At 39.5% G+C, this 8,170-nt stretch overlaps 1 protein-coding gene across 12 annotated transcripts in view; it reads right to left on the bottom strand.

Annotated features, from left to right (window-relative positions):
• Window positions 1-252: 252 nt before the first annotated feature.
• Window positions 253-8,170, bottom strand: part of CACNA2D3 (calcium voltage-gated channel auxiliary subunit alpha2delta 3) — a 924,345-nt gene continuing 916,427 nt past the window's right edge. For 11 of the 12 annotated variants that reach the window (XR_014823270.1, XR_014823269.1, XR_014823274.1 and 8 more), the window contains one exon: window positions 6,560-6,821. The gene's annotated coding sequence lies outside the window, so the exon portion shown is untranslated. Of the gene's footprint in view, window positions 289-1,143; window positions 1,332-6,559; window positions 6,822-8,170 lie in introns of those variants that run through there. The other variant, XR_014823278.1, reaches the window with a different exon arrangement.

Raw genomic sequence — 8,170 nt, 5'->3', positions numbered from 1 at the left:
AATCATTTTCAATATTCTTGTTGTTTAATTCAATAGGTGTGTATTCGACTCTTACTATGCTCATTATTGCTTCTGAATTACCCTTTAGGGGAATTTTTCATTTTCTTCCCAGACAAAAGGCTTTTTAGCCTACATTAACATTTCCACTTGCCTTAATGTCTCCCTTTTGGATCATTGTAAGTTGTTTCCATCTTCTCTTATAGCTTTTCCTTTAAAGTATTTTGCTAATATTTTTGCGTTTTTCCCTTCCTCTTCCAATTCAGCATATCCCAATTCTTGCCACAGGTGCTGGAAAGAGAACAGGAACCTTTAGTAAGCAAGAGGCTGTGACGTGTGCAAGGTACATTCTTTCCTTTCAATTAAAAGGCACTCAGCTAGGGCCTCCTTCTAATAGGGAGGTAAATCAGCCACATTTCTGAGAAACAATTAGTTCCACCTACATTTTCATTGAATTTTCACTCCCTCAGGTTCACATATGCTGTCTGCCACTTTCTTTTATGTTATCTTGTGCTTATGTAATTCTTTCCCCTTTTTTTTCACCGTTACCTTCTCTATTGATTTAAATTAAGCTTGGTTGGTATTTCTTTGAAAAGAAAACACAAGCTTGCTGGGTTGGGAGGTTTTTCCAAGGCCTCTCCGCTCTAGTAAAATCCTACTATATGTAGGTCCTGCAAACCAACATTATTTTTGCTGTACAAACACCATGTGCATGTTCTAAGACATGAGCCCTCTGCATAAGATCCTTTCACACATGCAAAAACAGCTAACATGTCAGCACTTCCATAGAGTGAAAACAAAAGGATTCTGGTTCAGAAAGGTCAGAGCTGTTCTACTGTGGCTAATGCATGGCTTACCTTGAACTTCATCCCCAGCATGAGCAATATGATGCTGGGAATTCCAATTTTATATATCCTTATACATGTTCTACTCCCAAAAATGTGCCTTAATTTTTTAATTTCTCCAATGGAATAAATGTTAGTTTTCTATTGTTATGTGATTGTACTTCCACAAACTTAATGGTTCAAAACAACAAACATTTACTATCTCACAGTTTCTATATGTCAGGAGTTCAGGCATGGCTTAGCTGGATCTTCTCATTAGTCTCAAAAGACTTCAGCATTTTGGCTGCGGCTGTGGTCTCACCTGGGACATGAAGGGGTAAGGACTCACTTCTAAGCTCGTTTAAGTTGTTAGCAGAATTCAATTCCTTCTTCCACTAGGACTGAGGGCTTTTTGCTGGCTGTCTGTCAAGGATATCATCAGCTCCAAGAGGCTGCCCACAGGTCCTTGCCACAGGGGGTTCCCCAACATGGTCTCTTAATTCCTCAAGGCTAGTGAGGCAGAAGAAGGGGAGGGGAAGAGGGAGAAAGAGGAAGAAGGAATTAGCTGTATGGCTAACAGAAGCCTATAAAACTCAAATGTTGTCTGAGCCCATGAAAGTGTGTTTCAGCAGAGAGAAAATCAGACTAGCAAATCTTACTTTTGAGTACCAACAGTGGGTCTATCTGGGTAATAAGTTATGAGTCATCTTGTTTACATTTTTACATTCCAAATGTTTCCAGTAAGCATGCAATAGCTTTCATTTTAGTTTAACATTCTAACATTCGAAGTAATAGATGCATATATTTTAAAAAGTAAAATAGCTCCCTGAGGCTTTAAGATAAAAGCAGCAGTCTTCTGCAGCTCCCAATCTCATCCCTGAATCCCACTTCCAGAAAAAATCATTTCTTCTGTTATTCTAAATAATATAAATATAATGCTTTCTTTCTAGTTTTAGGTATCATCCACTGGCTTTCTAGAAAGATGAAGACTTAGTTCTCCTTCGCCATTCATCCCATTACATGAATATATTTCTCTTCTCTCCAAATTTCCAATACAGTGACACATTTATGTGTGATTAAATACATTTATCATTATGATAAGTGCTGTTCATTGATAGCATATATGGTGTACCATGATTACATGATTTTTTCTATAGAACTCTTTGTTTTTCTTGGAATTGATGGTTGCCTCGCCTTTCCTTATCTTTGGTTTTCTATCTACCTAGCAATAATTCCAGACTCTCTAAGAGAAGTTTTTAACCTTCTCCCAACATGGCCATGCACACCAGCTAAACTGATACTTAATCCTCCCATGCTGGTTTAGAAGACCAATACCATTCTGATCCCTGATCCTTTAAACATGACTCATTATTCTGCCCACGGGCTTAGGGATTTTTGAAACTTCAGGATACTATACCTTGTGTGAGTCATTTTGTATTCATGTTGTTGAAAACTTTCAATCTGAAAACTCATTGTGCAGATCTAAGAAATTTTTCTTATTGTTTTGAAAAATTTCTCCTCTCAATTCTCTCATCAACAGGCCTTTAGGGGTTTTGTTTGTTTGGTTTGATTTAGCTTTGCTTTTACTCTTATAGGAATGCTTCAGTGAACAACCTTGGGCATACTCCCTTGTTCTCATTCGTAAAAATTTTTGTACAATAAATACTGAGACACAAAGTAAAATTTCTACATCATAGAATGTACACATTTTCGAAGTTCATGCAGAAAAAGCACACTTCCAATAAGGAAAAGTTTCCAATATAATTGGAAAATATTTTCAGTGCTTAATTATAATACATCCACATGATAGTATCACATTTTTTTAAAATAATTCTCACAACTTCATTTTTGACACCCTCCCCTAGCCAGTTTGAGTCTCTCTTTTATGGAGGAAAGAGCAGGCAGAACCAGTTCATAATCCTAGCTCCACCACTCCCTAGCTGCACAACTCTCAGCAAGACCCTCTCTAAATCTCAGTTTCCTCATGTGTAAAATAGAAATATTATCTACTTCCCAGTGCTACTGAAGAATTAAATGAGATGCTTCTAGCACAGTGCCTAGCATGCAAATGATACTAAAAAATATAAACTCCCCTTAATTATCAATTCTGTGGATTTGGAGAAAATGGAATTAGCAAGTGAGCTTAGAGATGCAAATTAAATCCACATCATAACTATAACTGGAATCTACAATGACCTTGACCAGACCCAAGTCTACATGTCAAAAATCCAGATATTCCTTGAAGGTCATCTAGGATCTACTCCAAACCTTATCCCAAGAAGCAGAGCCTAGACAAGTCCCTTTGAGTGGACATCCCATTTTGTATGTCCTAGCACCTTCCTACCCCCTGGAGGGGTTTGGGATTGCTCCTTTTCCACTCTGATGGAGCTCTGCATATTTTAGATCCAGAACAGGGGCTCATGATCAGGGAGAACAGCTTCTATTCCCAAATTCCTTTATCCTGTCTCATTATCCAGTCCATCTTTATGACACTTCATGGTATAAAATGACAACGAACTACATGATTATTGCTTATCTGATTATAGCACAACTCTTTGAGCATGTGGTATTTGAGCCTGACTTTGTAGAGGTGAGTTTCCCTTCCTTCTCCTTCCTGTCCCTTTCTTCTTTTCTTCCCCTCCTTATGCTATTGAATGGCATGTATCCCTTGTTATGCCTCCAGCTTTCTGTGCCACTCCAGGAGCAAGGCACAAAGTGGAGAGAGTACAGTGGCATCTTGCTTGTTTGCTGATCATGTCTCTGCATCTTTCCCTTGAACTTGCCACTCCCCAGAATGTCCATATGGAGTCTGGCAAAGAAGCCAGCTGCACAGCCCTGTGTTACAACTTTCATTAGTGCTACTGAAATTATCCTCACACTAAGGGGGTCTGACATAAACAGGCCAAACAAGAGCAATTCCTGCAGGAGTTTTAGGCAAGATCATAGGTCAGGGTACATGGTGAGGATGAGTACATAGTGACAATCTAGAACTGGCTTGATCATATTCTGTGTTCCAGGATGCCTGTTTATCTGTGCTTCTTGGTATTATAACAAGACCAGTGGGATAACCTTACAATTTCTACTGGGTATTTCAGAAACAGTCAAAAAAACAACTTACGGGTAAAGCTCAGCCCCAACTCAATATACTGAAACACCTGACCTACACAATTCATGCCTCGAGAGAAAATGATTGAGTACCTCTTATGTATCAGGTACTGTATGTGGGGCCAGGAGATTTTGTCCATTGTATACTCCCCTCCCTGGCTCTCTTTCTCAGTCCCAGTCATGCCTATTTCTACTGCAGTGATAAAGGCTTAAATTCTAATTTGTTAACCCATCAAAGTTATCATTTATAGAGCATTTATAATATTCCAAACACTATGCCAAGCACTCTGTCAACTTAAAATACATTATTTCATTTAATCCTCATTCAACCCCCTTGAAATAGGTACTTTACCTAGAAATGGAGGTGTAGAAAACAGGGTGTAGAGAGGTTGAGTAACGTGCCCCCAGACACACAGGTAGGAAGTGGAAATGCCAGGAAATGTGCTTTCAGTTTATGCCTGTAATGATCACCTGACTCCCCTGCCTCATAAGCACCCAGTATCAGGGATCCCCTTTCTCTTCAGCACTGAAATTGTAAGGATCCTCTTAATCTTAGGTATTCTCATCTCTTTCTAAATTCTGCTTGAGAGACACGTTTCTCTCAGAATCCCTATTTTTCTAGGTTTCTTCCTAGATGGTTTTCTTATCCTCCAATTACCTCTCCTCCAAACCTTCTCTTTGCTAAAGCAGAATGTTCAACTCCGTTTTGGTCACTCGCAGGGAATCTCATTCTTAACAAAAATTGTGGTAGTTCTTTATGTAGGATTTCCAGGAACTGAAGGACATTCTTTTGCTAATCAACTTCTTGACCACAACTGGTTCTGTGCAGGTATGCATTTTTAAACAATGAACTGGCAGTTCAAAATGAGCTTATATCAAATCCCACAAGCAAGCATAGTTTTACACTCTGAGATCATTCTGTTGTTTGTCCTTTCTGCTTTGTTTAGAGCAAAGAGGCATTCAGAACCTCAAGCCCGGGGGGTTACCGTAAGTCACCCTCACACAAAAGGACAGTACCTGAAATTCACTCTGGCCCCTTTTCATCCTTTACCTGGCTTTCAAGGTAAAGATGGAAAGAAAAGGAGGGGAAACAAATCACTGTTGATTCATTGATCTGTTTCAAGGCATGGAAGCAGAAAGTCAGACTCTTCCCATTGCCAAGTATAAGACAGGATTAAATCTGAAGCCTAACCTTAAATCTGATAAAATGGTGCTTATGAGCCCATCTGTTTATGAAGGAAAGTCCCCAGAAGGTACATATATTGCATACATCCTCTGAGGCAAAAAGAGTATGTTATAAAGATCCCATTTTTTCCCTTGTGTGTGGGTCTAGCCTAACGTACCCTCACAACCCACAAGAAAACAAAACAAAATAATAGCAATAGTTCACTTGCTAGTCCTGGCTCCATTTCAAACTGGGACAGTTTGAAGACAAGGGCAAGTTTTGCCTGGTTAACCACATGTAGGCTACTATATTTATTATTTCTTTTACAAATCCAGTTTTGATGCACTTGTCCATCTCCATGGAGCCTGTCACTGTGTCTAATAGCCTTTGACAGTCTCAGGTCACAGGGCATCTCATTTCCAATTTTTGCATTATCCATCCAACATGACATAGGAAGGACACCTGTAGTCTTTGGGAATTAGCTGCTTAATAGAGTTTCAAAGTCTGTGTGTGTGTGTGTGTGTGTGTGTGTGTGTGAATGAAAATGATTTTCTCCCTCCAATACCATAACATCTTGGTTTAATGTTACCCATGTAGGGAAACAGGAAAGAAATTAATGGATGAATTTATTATCACAGTTATTATCAAGTAACCACAAGCCCAGGTCTGGTTTCATGACCAGTACTAAATCTATACTTGGCAGGGTTTCATCACCAATGGGAAATCTGACAAGCAGGCAGAGAAACCAATAGGATTTTTAAATGTTTTTTGAATTACCCTTTCAATATTCAAAACCCAGTTTATTTAAGACATTAAAACATAGCAAACCTTATCTTCTGTACAAACTTGTACTCATGACATTTCCCGTACACATGGTAAATTAGCAAAGCATGCTCTAAGTTTGCTTACCTTTAATAAAGATAAATTCTCCAGGGGATAGGAATGAGCTCTCCTTTTAAAAATCCATTTCCAGGGTTCTTCTGGCTTGAAATGCAAACAGGGTGCCTCTCACATTTACATGCAGCTGTTTGTGAGGGCCCCTAATCATGAAAATAAATCAAAGGAGGAAGTCCTATATCTTTATAAAGAGAGCCTTAAATTAGCATAATGCTAGACTGGTTAGAAAAGGAAAACACATTTCTCCTAATTTTCCTTTATACTTTTTTTCTTTCTTTCTATCTTTCTTCTTCTTTTTTTTTTTTTTTTTTCCCACAGTGAAGTCTGGCTGAAAGATCTCCTTACACATTAAGTGAATCCAGTAGGGAATTAGTCTGGCTGGAATGCTTGTTGGAGTTTTGATAATGAAACCACTGCTGTGGCTGCATTTTGTGGGTTTAACATTGAGTCTTCAAACTCAGAACAATAAGTCACCTAAAGAAATGACTTCAGGGCTAGTCAAGCTGAAGAACCAAAGGGCCCCCAAAAGGACTCAGAGCTTGAAATTTGCAGGATATAGTTGCATCAGTTGTTTATTTGCGTTCCATGTCACTTCTCTGATATAGATGTGACAGGAATTGTTTTCCATGTTTTACAGGGAGGAAACTGGCTGAAAGGGGTAAGTGGCTTGCTCCAGACCAACTCTACCAGTCGTGACAGAATCACAGTTAGAACCTTGGTCTCTCATCACAGATGTTTCAAACACACGGGGAGGTCTTTGTAATCCAACAAAAAGGAACAACCATCTGTCTAATGCATCTTGGTATCCCCAGCTTGTAGTCTGGAATAAGTGCCTAGAAAACAGTTGCAATGTAAATGAAAGCAGCAGGAACTTGCAAAGAGAAGAATAAAGCAGTTATGGCCATAATATGCCACGTTCTTAAGTGTCTCCTCCGTTGAAGGCAGTCTAACTCATCGTCACTCACATGGCCGGTTTAAGGAAATCATAACTGGCCTGGTGTGTTGTGGACTTTGTCATAAGACATAGGCCTGCTGTTTCTAAACTTTTTTCCAAAGTCCAATTCTCAGGCTTCAGGCGCTCACTCATGTGTGAGTGAATGTGAACCAACAGTGACATTGACATGGACCAAGCTGGAAGCTGTAATACTCATCAGCAGTTACTTCCAACAGCATTTGCATTCGGCCAGACAGAAGTGCTAAAACACATTTGTACCTAAGTGACTGTAGGTCCATCAGTTAAATGTCAACAGGAAGTATCAGATAGGGATTAACATATTACAAACTCTAAGCAAAAAGTCACTCAGGGAGTGCCCGTTGTGGCTCAGTGGTTAACGAATCCGACTAGGAACCATGAGGTTGCAGGTTCGATCCCTGGCCTTGCTCAGTGGGTTGGGGATCCCGCATTGCAGTAAGCTGTGGTGCAGTTTGTAGACGCAGCTCAGATCTTATGTTGCTGTGGCTGTGGCATAGGCCAGCAGCTAGAGCTCCTATTAGACCCCTAGCCTGGGAACCTCCATATGCCGTGGGTACGGCCCTAGAAAAGACAAAAAGACAAAAAAAAAAATCACTCAGATTTCATGAGACTTCAAGATGGGAAAGACAATACCTATTCTCCATTCTTATTTGTGGCTCAAGTATATATGTAACATGTGATGCCATTTCTTGAAAGGACCTCATGTCAACTGCTCTAGAAATGGAACTCTGTGCAGTAGTCACTGTAATTGACTGGAATTTTCATTTTTAACATATTTTTTGTGGCAAGATGGAAGTTTGCAGTTCTTTACCTGATGCTGGTTCCATTTTCATTACCAGTATATCGCTAACCCCATTACCTAAGGGTCATGCTATTAGGTAATGAACCATCAGTAAAGGTGCATTGAACACATAAAGAAAGGTATCCTGGGATGAACTATTTCTACATTTGAATACAAACTGAAACAATCCATTCCTTTTTCCAACCTCTAGACCACAGTAAATTTCTTTTATAAGTGACTTGTAACAAAGATTATTTTAAATAAGCATGTCCTTGCTCAACAGTCGAAAGCTTTGGCTGCACCACCCATGCATGCTCCAGCCCCCATTCCAGGCATTAGCTAAGAATATTATATTATAACTCACACACAAACCTCTCCCTTGCCCGCCATTAGAATTTTAAGTCCCAGGCGAAGACCAGGGCTCTAGT

This window comes from Sus scrofa, chromosome 13 (assembly GCF_054392235.1).
Source record: "Sus scrofa isolate SSC_HxYL_T2T_F1_AM1 chromosome 13, Sscrofa_HxYL_maternal_Yorkshire_Landrace_v2.0, whole genome shotgun sequence".
Classification (NCBI taxonomy): Eukaryota; Metazoa; Chordata; class Mammalia; order Artiodactyla; family Suidae; genus Sus; species Sus scrofa.
This window is presented reverse-complemented; position numbering and strand designations above follow the sequence as displayed.